This window comes from Nuphar pumila, chromosome 2, assembly GCF_984573655.1.
Source record: "Nuphar pumila chromosome 2, dmNupPumi1.hap1.1, whole genome shotgun sequence".
NCBI classification, from domain to species: Eukaryota; Viridiplantae; Streptophyta; class Magnoliopsida; order Nymphaeales; family Nymphaeaceae; genus Nuphar; species Nuphar pumila.
In genome coordinates, this window is record NC_143250.1 from 36,021,558 (window position 1) to 36,036,203 (window position 14,646).

Genomic DNA, 14,646 nt, shown 5'->3' on the forward strand with positions numbered 1-14,646 from the left:
TGCCACCTCAAAGGAGACAAGCTCTACTTTTTCTGGACAAGGCAACACATGACACGTGGCATCTCAGGGTGGCATTTGAATGACACATGGCACAGGGTGAAGGTGGTGGACATTGACACGTGGCATAGTGTAACGCCCCAAAATCGTGGACTTGAAACCTTTTATGAAAAAGGTTGAAAGCTTTGAAATCAATCATTTATCAGAGTTTAAAACAGAATTTCAGCGGAAGATCAGGTTCAAAACAACAAGTCCCTAGACCTTGAGCACATTACAACCAAAAGCAGATTCCCCCTTACAAACCGATTTGCAGTTCAAATATATATTTTATTGAAATGAAAAGAAGAACCACATTTTGGTAATACAGTTTTAGAAATGCAAAGTTATAATCAAAAGAGATGCTTTCAAAGAAACCTTATACCACATCTATCAAAAGTATCCCCAGGAGCGCAACGTCAGGAAAGGGCATTGCCTTGAATGCATCGCGTCATCATGCCATCGCAAGCTGTCTCAACCTGTTCACCACCTGCCCATGAAAATGGGTCAGTCACATAACAGACTAGTAGGGGTGCAAAGGACAAGAAAGAGCAGAAGCTGCAATAAGTAAGATAAACGCTAGCTCAAGCAGGAACAAGCAAGACTAGCAGATCTAACCAAATGTGCTGAGGAGTAAGCAAAGCTCTAGTAAAGCAGACAGCTACGTAAAAGAGCAGGAAGGATCAGAGTGCTGAACAGACAACTATAGCAATCTCACAAATATAATAGGTGAAGAGTAACTAACTCTATCCACCAGCCAAGCAAAGCAATTTCATAAGACAGGTATTCATAACAACACTCGTAATACATCCAAGTACCATAGGCTGGCTCAGTCTATCGACAAGTGATTACATTAATCGTGAGGCACAAGCTATTGCATCACAAGCAATTCATAAGCAATACAAGATAAGCAATCAACTAGTATGAGAAGCTAGTTATTACCAAGCAAAGAACTGCGTAAGCAGTTTAACCAACAAGGGTAACACCTCGACGGGCGTACCTAGCTCAACGAATAGCATACTAAACTACCGAGCTAACAAGCAAGCAAGCAAAGCACGTCACAACATGCGTATCTCCCGATCATGTGTATAAGTTATATCTTGTCTCATTACTGAGCAGGCCGTTGTGGGTACGCACAAGGCAAAACGTAGAAACAGCCGAGATCGATTCGGGGGTCCATTATGCTATGTATTTTATTATACCCCGAATGACTGACTGAGTCGGCTTCCTAAGGAGACGGTCTGTGACCAAGAGAGTAAATCTCCAAAGGCAAACAAAGGCCCAATGGATGCGCATCCGTACTTCTGCAGAAGTGGCCCGAAGGATTTCCCCTAACCTCCGATGACTGGGTAAGGTCGGATCTTTGCCCGAGATTGCCATGTATGACTGTCCATCGGAGTTTTGTACCATCCATCCTCTCTCTTGATGAACCGTTCCGAATAAGCACGACGGAGGGTTTCTTAACCGCCGTCCCATTCTCATGCTCTGGTCTTTCGACCCATTCGAGCATCTTGCCTGTGAAGGCGCATGATTATTATTTAAGTGTGTTATACGCGTCATTGCGCGTTCAAGGCAACCAAACAATTCACATCCCATTCACTGCAGTACGCATCGTAACTATTCAAATGCATAATCACGCTGAAAGGGGGTCAATCCCTAGTGAGGGTAGGAACATCACTCTTGTGATCTCAAACACATTCCATTGCATGTTCGAGGCAGACATAAACCTCTCATCCTACTCATCGTAGTACGCAACGTACCTGTTCAAAAGTACAACCACGATGAGAGGGGTATGGATCTCTCGCAGGAAATCCCAAAGCTTCTACTTTATAGAAACCCGCAGTGAACTCATTCCAGTTCCAATTGATCGTGCTCGGGTCCTTTAGACAAATGCGAGCAACCCGCCTATTAGGCGAAAGCAACATAACAGGATTAGCTTAATGTGTCAATACACGCTTAGAGGTTACTGTAGACCTCTCGTTCTGCTCTCGTAGCCCAAACATATCGTATGTGACTAAGGGTACAACTACAAGAGGAGGAACATGGATCCTTCGTAAGAGATCCAACAATACCTTCACAATGGAAAGGTACTACAATCTTGGTTGAACCAGAAGGCCTAAAAACTAGGTCTTGTATCAGAGGTGAGGTAACGCCGATCTAGTGATGGCGCAAGTACCTTGCTAGGATCCCTGCTCAACTCGTGCACAGGATCCTACACGAGGTTATCTAAGTCGTATCGAATAGGCAAACTAAGGTTGTAACACATCTATCCCAAATACATCAATTTGGGAGGTCCGATCGCTACCTCTGTTTTTCAAGCTATACATCTTGAAAATAGGGTTGCACCTACGACAATGTCTTTTGAGAACTGAAGTGCATAAGTGTGTGTCGTGGCTTGAAAGCCAAGTGAGACGATATACACTGTGCACTCGAAGTTGCACTTAGGGAGTGCAAGCTGACAAGAGGCAAACTCATGTATATACTAATACAAAGGCAAAATGAGGGACGAGGCTCGGTGGGCGAAGCCGCACCGCGAGGGTAGAACACTAAAGCTCCACACGAGGTATGAGATCATACCTCGATCATCGTAACCCACAAGCAGGCAACTACACAACCAACTCGTGAGGTAAGAGATCTTATACTGGCTACGCAAGTGTAAAGGACGACTCACGAGACATAGCATTGCACCTCGATAGATTGATAAGCGTAAGCAAGAAAGAAAGCATACGACAGAGATAATAATACATGCATGAAGGGCAACAGCAAGGTAAGAACAAATACAAGCAAAAGGCAAGTGCAAGAGCAAGCACGACAGTACAAGAAGGTAAAGCACGAGAAGTAAAGCAGGAGCAAGGCCATGGCGCATAAAGCGCGGGGCAACAAATAAATGCAGGAAGTAAAGTGCAAGAACGTAAAGAAGGACCAGGATTTGCATCCTGGAGAACAAAGCAGACGTAAGCAACTAAATGCCAAGGCGCAAAGCGCGGGGCAGCAGGAAGGTAAAGTGCAGAAAAGTAAAGAGGACAAGGATCGCGAAACCGCGTCCTTGAGTTAAAAGACATGGAATGTAAAGGCAGAAATAGAAAGCCTAGGCACATATAGAGCAACGGCGACAGAAGAGAAATTGCAGGAAAGTAAAGAGGACAAGGAGCGCGAAACCGCGTCCTTGAAGGTAAAGACATACGTATATATATTATACGTATACATATATCGTCCTCTTTTAATTATCTTTCTTATTTTAGCTTTTATCAATTCATTGTCCTTTCATGCAAGAATCCCCTACCTTAAGGGGTTGCGGGTCCTCGTACGCATGCAGCGTAGGCAAGCAAGAGCTCGCGCCACAGAGGGCGAGATGGATCCATCGTTCAACCTGGAGAGCTTAGAACATTAGTATATGCCATATAAGAGAAAAGAAGCAAACACAGCAAGGTCTCCTGCCTGCAGAAGGCAGAGGCAGGAGCTCTGCATCCTGCAGACAAGGGTGCCAGAGGCAGGGAGCAGGAGCTCCCTGTTTGCTAGCACAAGGAAAGGCAGGGGAGGGAGCAGGGGCTCTCTGCCACACCTGCCACGACAAGGCAGGGGGGGGGGGGGGTAACACCCCCTGTCAGAACAAGAGACAGGGGCGCAGCCCCCTGCCGGCAGCAAGAACAAAGCAAGGGGGCAAAGCCCCTTGCCGAAGAACAGCAAAGATGCAGGGGGCAAGCCCCTGCTCGAAAACAAGAAATCAGGGGGGCTTCGCCCCCTGTTGGCACACGCAGGAGGCAGGGGGACCCGCCCCCTGCCGGCTCAATGCAAGAGGCAGGGGGACAGATCCCCCTGCCGAGGAGCAACAGAAGAGCAGGGGGGCTCCGCCCCCTGCCAGGAACAACAGAGGGTGCAGGGGGGCTCCACCCCCTGCAGGGAAAAGAGCAGAAGGCAGGGGGGCCTCGCCCCCTACCGGCAAACAAAAAGAAGACAGGGGGCAAAGCCCCCTGCCGAGAGTCAACACCAAGGCAGGGGACCCCTCCCCCTACCGAGAATCACCAAAAGAGCAGGGGGGCTCAGTCCCCCTGCTGCCCTACACAAAAAAAGGCAGGGGGGGTAACCCCCTGCCGACAAGAGGCGACAGGGGGATCAGCCCCCCTGTCGACCAAGAGCGAAAAAGGCAGGGGGCTTAACCCCCTGCCAAAACAAGAGGCGACAGGGGGATCAGCCCCCCTGTCGTCCCACAGCAAAGAGAGTGACAAGGGGTGGAACCCCCTGCCAAGAAGAGTCAACGACAGGGGGCTCAATCCCCTGTCGACCAACAACAAAGGGTGGCAGGGGGGGTTCATCCCCCTGCCAACAAGCGGGGGTGTCAGGGGGCTCAGCCCCCCTGTCGATCCACCCAATACACAGGAGAAAAGAGGGGAGGGTTATACATCCGAAGACCGCAGCGACCGGGGGAGGAGCTGAGTGGAAACGAGTGGCGAATCGCCGGCGCTCGGCGACTGCAGGGAGGATCACCGGACGCTGGTGGCTGGCGGTGGCCGGCGGCGAATCGCCGGCGTCGGTGGCCCAGGGAGGAACGAGAAGAGAAGGGTCGATCGAGGGGCTCACCGAAGCTCGAAGGGGGAGAATCGCCAGTCGTCTGGGAGGCCGGCGTCGATTCGCCGACGTCGGCAACATAGGAGACATCAAGAGGGAGGCGACGATCGCCGGCGGCTGCAGCACCCATGACGGTGGCCGTGGCTGACGGCGAGTCGTCGGAGGTCACCGCCCTCACAGCCAAAAGACAGGGGAAAACGTGGTCGCTGGGAGGATCGCCGGTCGTTGGGAAGGCGACCGGACGGAAACGCTCGCCGGCATCTCCAATCGCCGGCGGCGGCGGCGTGAGGAGGGCGGAGCGAAAGAGAGAGAGAAGGGGCGAGGGTTTTTCCCCTCGCCTGAGACACTGTGTCCTTTTAAGGACACCGGCTTCTCGAGAAATCGAGAAGCCGGGGCACGGGTCGGCTCGAGCTCGGATCCAGCCCGGATTCGGGTCCGACACAGGGGGTCAGACCCTGACTCGCGTCCGACACCTGTCGGGCACGTGTCTGACGCGAGTCGGACACGATTTTTTTTTCATGGTCTTTACATCCTACCTCCCTTAAAAGAATTTCGTCCTCGAAATTTCATAGGAAGGTGATCTGTCTAGATCGCAGCCTAAGGGAACTAGGTAAAGATCAGGATGCACGAATGCACATAAGTCCCCAGACACATAAGCTTCTGAAGGGATCAGGACAACACATAATGAGTCCCAAAGAAAGGTTCAAAACCAACAACTTGATCGAACAAAACATATGAGTGAATTTACTAACACTTGCCTCCGCAAGAGTTCGCAAGAGTTCATATAGAGCCACGAATAGAAAAGGAGTTTAGCAGAAGGCTATAAGAATGCTCATTCGCTATCTTCAAGGATGAAGAAACACAACGAGTCATCAAAAAGAATGGGTCTAGTAGAAGACCAATAGGAAAGATTAAACATTAACTTCTACTAGACGCGATAAGGGATGAAGAGACAAAACGAGACATTGCTCTAGCTTACGTTCCTTGAACGGGGTCTCTAAATCATCATCAAGACGTCGTGTGTCACACTCACAAATTCTAACAAACTCTGTGTCATGAAAACCTCAATCTATACTCTCTCAAGGCCTAATGCGGCTAACTGCCACCTATCAAGACTCACTTAAGGCGACAAAAAAGCTCACCCTTCCAATAGAGGGTCAAAAACATGATCTAGATCTAAAATCAATACAAATCTAATTCACATATCTGAGCTGGGCATAAAAATCAAGCTAAAACAGGAAGCCAAATCTATAGATTCACAACAGGCTATACTCATCAATATCAGAAAATCAACACAGCTCACCATAGCCTTTCATGGCAATCAAAGTCACACAAGTTCCTCGTCGGACCTCCTGATCCAGGAAACGTACAACCTCACAAGGGATTACCGCTCTAGATGGTATATCTGGTCTTGGACAATACACTTCCTCACAGTTCACCGTCTCCGCGGCTACCCGCTCTTGGACAGTGTATATCCTCACAGAGATTCTACCACTCTAGCCGGATTACCAGATCCTGGTCATACGAACCCTCACCGAAGACCCTTGGGAACCCAATCCTCAACAAATGCCATAATCAAAGAAAACCATCATGATACACGCATCAACACAAATGACCGCTCACAGGGTCGATAGCCACTAATAATCAACAAGATTCACGCCGAATCACCTGGTCTGGGAAGATGTACGACCTCACAAGGAATTACTGCCCTAGATGGTATACTTGGTCTTGGACCATACACTTCCTCACAGTTCACCGTCTTCGCGGCTACCCGGTCTTGGACAGTGCACGTCCTCACAGAATTCTACCACTCTAGTGGGTCACCTGATCTTGGTCATACACCCCCCTGGCAGATAATCCATTGGAGATCAGATCCTCAACAGACGCCATACCCAGTGATACATGCATCAAAACAATCGACTGATCAAAATAATTGACCGGACACAGGGTCAGAAGCCACCAAGATGGGCATAAGCATAAATACCAGCAATATGCATCGTATCACTTCTCATGGCAGAACAAATCACAAAATCACACATTCTTTCAACAATTCTTATCATGTGGCATATAAATCACATCACATAGAGGATTTAAACTACGCAACTCATCAATGCCACAAGAAACATTATATCCTCAAATAGGACCTCAAAGCATGCACAATCAAAACATGAATTCTATACACAAAAACATGCAGATAATATATTATGAATCAACTTAACTTCAACTTACGTAACTCCTATGCAGTTTAATAAATTCACAGGATTCAAGTTGTATGTGCAAATAAGACAATTCAAATCTTTGCACCATCATATGCATTCACAATTCTTACCTCGAAGCACATCGCATTCGACCACCTCAACGTGAAACACACGCACATGTCTACAAGACTTCTCTAATCTAATACTCATGATATTCGCCAATCATGCTATACAAAGATGATGTACTCGCACAACTAATCATAATGCGAATCCCTGCAACACAGTTACGTAGGCGTGATGTATCATCAAACTACTAATCATTTGTAGTCGTGAGGTGTCATATATCTAAATGATCCAAACTAATGATTTGTAGGCGTACATGTCAACCACCTAAAAGTTAATCACCTGTAGGCGTAACAAGTCAACTACCCAAAAACTAATCAGTTGTAGGCGTGATACTTCACTCACCTAATAAGCATCACAATCATTAAGATCACAAGGACACTAAAGTCACACGAAATTCCATCGATAAGCTTTTACTTAACAAAAATACGCAACAATACACACAAAAAGCCTTAAACTAAGACTAACAAAAGTGTCTACTCGACAGTTTCTATGTGTTTTGTTGCTAATGCTGAGGAGGTTGGGGCGTACTGCCCACTCGCTGGAGGTCATCGACCTTCTTTTTGCGATAATCACGGATAAAGTGGCCCACCTTGCTACAATAAAAGCAGCCACCAGAGGCTCGAGGACATATCTGTCCATGGTGAATACGATCACATCTCAGACACTTTGGGTTTAACGGTCGTTGAGGCTCATTTTCTTTGCTTAGTTTCTGTCTTTTAGCAGGTTGACGCTTGTTGTCAGCACTATCTTCGGCAGACTTTCGGTCGCGCCATTGGTTAAAGTGGCATTCTTCAGCAGAATGCCCCATCTTTCTGCAAAAGTGACAATCAACAAGGTTCCAAAGGCACATCGGATTGAACAAAATATGAGGGCTGACACCTCGCTTTAGATTGGTGCTCGTGCAAACCAACCTATCAACCTTATGATCGAGGTTCTGGACCATCGCTTGGAGCTCCTCAACTGCTCCGGTTAATGCGTCTATAGATTTGATCAGTTTATTGAATGACATCTAAGCAAAAACACATTCCTTAATTAAAATAACTATAAAACAATTTAAGAGAAAAAGATACTCACAGTGCGATGCAGATGCCGGATGATCAAGGTATACCACTTTCCCAGTTGCTCTGATACCAAAAGTTGTAATGCCCCAAAATCGTGGACTTGAAACCTTTTATGAAAAAGGTTGAAAGCTTTGAAATCAATCATTTATCAGAGTTTAAAACAGAATTTCAGCGGAAGATCAGGTTCAAAACAACAAGTCCCTAGACCTTGAGCACATTACAACCAAAAGCAGATTTCCCCCTTACAAACCGATTTGCAGTTCAAATATATATTTTATTGAAATGAAAAGAAGAACCACATTTTGGTAATACAGTTTTAGAAATGCAGAGTTATAATCAAAAGAGATGCTTTCAAAGAAACCTTATACCACATCTATCAAAAGTATCCCCAGGAGCGCAACGTCAAGAAAGGGCATTGCCTTGAATGCATCGCGTCATCGAGCCATCGCAAGCTATCTCAACCTGTTCACCACCTGCCCATGAAAATGGGTCAGTCACACAACAGACTAGTAGGGGTGCAAAGGACAAGAAAGAGCAGAAGCTGCAATAAGTAAGATAAACGCTAGCTCAAGCAGAAACAAGCAAGACTAGCAGATCTAACCAAATGTGCTGAGGAGTAAGCAAAGCTCTAGTAAAGCAGACAGCTACGTAAAAGAGCAGGAAGGATCAGAGTGCTGAACAGACAACTATAGCAATCTCACAAATATAATAGGTGAAGAGTAACTAACTCTATCCACCAGCCAAGCAAAGCAATTTCATAAGACAGGTATTCATAACAACACTCGTAATACATCCAAGTACCATAGGCTGGCTCAGTCCATCGACAAGTGATTACATTAATCGTGAGGCACAAGCTATTGCATCACAAACAATTCATAAGCAATACAAGATAAGCAATCAACTAGTATGAGAAGCTAGTTATTACCAAGCAAAGAACTGCGTAAGCAGTTTAACCAACAAGGGTAACGCCTCGACGGGCGTACCTAGCTCAACGAATAGCATACCGAACTACCGAGCTAACAAGCAAGCAAGCAAAGCACGTCACAACATGCGTATCATTCTCATGCTCTGGTCTTTCGACCCATTCGAGCATCTTGCCTGTGAAGGCGCATGATTATTATTTAAGTGTGTTATACGCGTCATTGCGCGTTCAAGGCAACCAAACAATTCACATCCCATTCACTGCAGTACGCATCGTAACTATTCAAATGCATAATCACGCTGAAAGGGGGTCAATCCCTAGTGAGGGTAGGAACATCACTCTTGTGATCTCAAACACATTCCATTGCATGTTCGAGGCAGACATAAACCTCTCATCCTACTCATCGTAGTACGCAACGTACCTGTTCAAAAGTACAACCACGATGAGAGGGGTATGGATCTCTCGCAGGAAATCCCAAAGCTTCTACTTTATAGAAACCCGCAGTGAACTCATTCCAGTTCCAATTGATCGTGCTCGGGTCCTTTAGACAAATGCGAGCAACCCGCCTATTAGGCGAAAGCAACATAACAGGATTAGCTTAATGTGTCAATACACGCTTAGAGGTTACTGTAGACCTCTCGTTCTGCTCTCGTAGCCCAAACATATCGTATGTGACTAAGGGTACAACTACAAGAGGAGAAACATGGATCCTTCGTAAGAGATCCAACAATACCTTCACAATGGAAAGGTACTACAATCTTGGTTGAACCAGAAGGCCTAAAAACTAGGTCTTGTATCAGAGGTGAGGTAACGCCGATCTAGTGATGGCGCAAGTACCTTGCTAGGATCCCTGCTCAACTCGTGCACAGGATCCTACACGAGGTTATCTAAGTCGTATCGAATAGGCAAACTAAGGTTGTAACACATCTATCCCAAATACATCAATTTGGGAGGTCCGATCGCTACCTCTGTTTTTCAAGCTATACATCTTGAAAATAGGGTTGCACCTACGACGATGTCTTTTGAGAACTGAAGTGCATAAGTGTGTGTCGTGGCTTGAAAGCCAAGTGAGACGATATACACTGTGCACTCGAAGTTGCACTTAGGGAGTGCAAGCTGACAAGAGGCAAACTCATGTATATACTAATACAAAGGCAAAACGAGGGACGAGGCTCGGTGGGCGAAGCCGCACCGCGAGGGTAGAACACTAAAGCTCCACACGAGGTATGAGATCATATCTCGATCATCGTAACGCACAAGCAGGCAACTACACAAGCAACTCGTGAGGTAAGAGATCTTATACTGGCTACGCAAGTGTAAAGGATGACTCACGAGACATAGGGTTGCACCTCGATAGATTGATAAGCGTAAGCAAGAAAGAAAGCATACGACAAAGATAATAATACATGCATGAAGGGCAACGGCAAGGTAAGAACAAACACAAGCAAAAGACAAGTGCAAGAGCAAGCACGATAGTACAAGAAGGTAAAGCACGAGAAGTAAAGCAGGAGCAAGGCCATGGCGCATAAAGCGCGGGGCAACAAATAAATGCAGGAAGTAAAGTGCAAGAACGTAAAGAAGGACCAGGACTTGCATCCTGGAGAACAAAGCAGACATAAACAAGTAAATGCCAAGGCGCAAAGCGCGGGGCAGCAGGAAGGTAAAGTGCAGAAAAGTAAAGAGGACAAGGATCGCGAAACCGCGTCCTTGAGTTAAAAGACATGGAATGTAAAGGCAGAAATAGAAAGCCTAGGCACATATAGCGCGGCGGCGACAGAAGAGAAAGTGCAGGAAAGTAAAGAGGACAAGAAGCGCGAAATCGTGTCCTTGAAGGAAAAGACATACGTATATATATTATACGTATACATATATCGTCCTCTTTTAATTATCTTTCTTATTTTAGCTTTTATCAATTCATTGTCCTTTCACGCAAGAATCCCCTACCTTAAGGGGTTGCGGGTCCTCGTACGCATGCAGCGTAGGCAAGCAAGAGCTCGAGCCACAGAGGGCGAGCTGGATCCATCGTTCAACCTGGAGAGCTTAGAACATTAGTATATGCCATATAAGAGAAAAGAAGCAAACACAGCAAGGTCTCCTGCCTGCAGAAGGCAGAGGCAAGAGCTCTGTATCCTGCAGACAAGGGTGCCAGAGGCAGGGGCCTCAGCCCTGCTTGGCAACAGTAGTAGAGGCAGGGAGCAGGAGCTCCCTGTCTGCTAGCACAAGGAAAGGCAGGGGAGGGAGCAGGGTCTCTCTGCCACACCTGCCACAACAAGGCAGGGGGGGTAACACCCCCTGTCAGAACAAGAGACAGGGGCGCAGCCCCCTGCTGGCAGCAAGAACAAGGCAAGGGGGCAAAGCCCCTTGCCGAAGAACAACAAAGATGCAGGGGGCAAGCCCCTGCTCGAAAACAAGAAATTAGGGGGGCTTCGCCCCCTGCTGGCACACGCAAGAGGCAGGGGGACCCACCCCCTGCCGGCTCAATGCAAGAGGCAAGGGGACAAGGCCCCCTGCCGAGGAGCAACAGAAAAGCAGGGGGGCTCCGCCCCCTGCCAGGAACAACAGAGGGTGCAGGGGGGCTCCACCCCCTACAGGGAAAACAACAGAAGGCAGGGGGGCCTCACCCCCTACCGGCAAACAAAAAGAAGACAGGGGGCAAAGCCCCCTGCCGAGAGGCAACACCAAGGCAGGGGACCCCTCCCCCTACCGAGAATCACCAAAAAAGCAGGGGGGGGCTCAGTCCCCCTGCTGCCCTACACAAAAAAGGCAGGGGGTAACCCCCTGCCGACAAGAGGCGACAGGGGGCTCAGCCCCCCTGTCGACCAAGAGCGAAAAAGGCAGGGGGGGTAACCCCCTGCAAAAACAAGAGGCGACAGAGGGCTCAGCCTCCCTGTCGTCCCACAGCAAAGAGAGTGACAGGGGGCGGAACCCCCTGCCAAGAAGAGTCAACGACAGGGGGCTCAGCCCCCTGTCGACCAACAACAAAGGGTGGCAGGGGAGGTTTAGCCCCCTGCCAACAAGCGGGGGTGACAGGGGGCTCAACCCCCTGTCGATCCACCCAATACACAGGAGAAAAGAGGGGAGGGTTATACCTCTGAAGACCGCAGCGACCGGGGGAGGAGCTGAGTGGAAACGAGTGGCGAATCGCCGGCGCTCGGCGACTGCTGGGAGGATCACCGGACGCTGGTGGCTGGCGGTGGCCGGCGGCGAATCGCCGGCGTCGGTGGCCCTGGGAGGAACGAGAAGAGAAGGGTCGATCGAGGGGCTCACCGAAGCTCGAAGGGGGAGAATCGCCAGTCGTCAGGGAGGTCGGCGTCGATTCGCCGACGTCGGCAACACAGGAGACAGCAAGAGGGAGGCGACGATCGCCGGCGGCTGCAGCACCCAGGACGGTGGCCGTGGCTGATGGCGAGTCGTCGGAGGTCACCGCCCTCACAGCCAAAAGACAGGGGAAAACGTGTTCGCTGGGAGGATCGCCGGTCGTTGGGAAGGCGACCGGACGGAAATGCTCGCCGGCATCTCCGATCGCCGGCGGCGGCGGCGTGAGGAGGGCGGATCGAAAGAGAGAGAGAAGGGGCAAGGGTTTTGCCCCTCGCCCGAGACACTGTGTCCTTTTAAGGACACCGGCTTCTCGAGAAATCGAGAAGCCGGGGCGCGGGTCGGCTCGAGCTCGGATCCGGGTCCGACACGTGCCGGGCACGTGTCTGACGCGAGTCAGACACGATTTTTTTTTTCATGGTCTTTACACATAGAATGAAGAGAGTGTCTAATGACATGTGGCGGCATCTTAAGGTGTCCCCATACTGACACATGTCGGAGGATGGAAGGAGAAAGAAAATGACATATGGCGCCACCTCTAGGTGAACTCCACGCTGACACATGGCAAGAAAATGAGAGGAGAGAGAAAATGGTCCAGTGGCGCCAATCCAGGGACAAGGCTCCTATATTTTTGGGTTTTTTTTTAAAATTCAGGTTTTTCAAAAGAAAAGCCTATGTGATACCATCTCAGGGTGGGCCCCACATTGCTTTTTTATTGAAATAAGGACAAGACAGTAAACCTCTTTTTGGAATTTTCATAAAAATCTAGACTAATTGGCAAATAAGGAACACTTGGTCTAATTACAGAAATTTTGAAAAGAGTTGGCCCCCCTGTAGGGCGATTTTGTAAAAGAAATATATTTGAAATTGTTAACAGAAGGAGAAGATCTGAGATAAAGTGGCTGAAATCCATATTAAAAACTATCCAGATCGTTTTCTTGAGAAAATATTTTGAAATTCAGAGTCCTGGGGGTAAAATGGAAAGAATTGACAATTTTGAAGACCCAGGGTTTTGAAATCAATTTTGAAAAGAGTTGAAATTCGAATCTGGATTGAAAATTTTAAAATCGAGAGTTCTGGACCTCGAAATGACATGTTGTGCAGTGCAGTGATATGAAATGCTTATGCAATGATATGTAATGACAGATCTTATGAAATGTAATCCTAAAACAGGATTTGGAGATTCCTGCCTCCTGTCAGGACTAGAATTTTGAACATCTGAGCTAAAATAGAGAAATTTTGAGAGTTGCAGATGAAATTTGGGCTTTTGCAAGTTTCAGGCTCAGAAAATAACCATTTTGCCCTCCAGTGATCTCAGAGGATGAATGATGATGCTTGGTGGAAATGTCGGGGGGAGGGGGTGAGTGAAAATTTGGAGTGTTTACAGATGCCCCTCTTTGCTATTAAGCTGGCTCGTGGCCGAGCTTAGTGGCAAAGAAAAACACTCCAAATTTGGGCTATATAAAAAAAATGCACCAGTTGGAAGAATCTGACTGAGTATGAAGAAATCAGACCGAGGAAAATGGTAGATATGAAGTGGAGAATGAAGAGGAAAGATTCTCTCTTTGATAGCGAAGTTCAGGTTTTTGCCCTTAACCTGGATGTGACAGAAATACCTCGTATGGAACGAAGCTCAGGTTTTAACCTTTGACCTGATTGGGGAATGGAATATCTCATCGAAATGAGGCTCAGGTTTGTACCCTTATCCTGATCGGGCAGAAAATGGAGTACCTCTTTGAATGAGGCTCAGGTTTGTACCCTTATCCTGATCGGGCGGAAAATGGAATACCTCATCAAATGAGGCTCAGGTTTGTACTCTTATCTTGATCGGGCGGAAAATGAAATACCTCATCAAATGAGGCTCAGGTTTGTACCCTTATCCTGATCGGGCGGAAAATGGAATACCTTATCAAATGAGGCTTAGGTTTGTACCCTTATCTTGATTGGGCGGAAAATGGAATACCTTATCAAATGAGGCTCAAGTTTGTACCCTTATCCTGATCGGGCAAAAAAATGGAATACCTCATCAAATGAGGCTCAGGTTTGTACCCTTATCCTGATCGGGCGGAAAATGGAATACCTCATCAAATGAGGCTCATGTTTGTACCCTTATCCTGATTGGGCAGGAAATGGATGAAATCCTCGAAAGAAGAGACCATGATGGAACCTTCGGATTTTGCACAATAAATTCGACAGAGGTTTTGCAAAAGGAAGGAAAATGGGGTCCCTAAAGCTTGAAAAGGGATTGATCTTGGGTGTCTCATTGCTGAGACTAAATAGCTTTTGAATTGGCCTTTTGCAAGAAAATGATTGGTGGTTCGACCTCGAACCGAAATGGGTGTGTCTATGGCTGGACAGTGGGGACGCAGAGAAGTGTGCGAATCTGAGAGCTCACGCTCTCAAAGAAGGGAAGGAATCAAGTCCT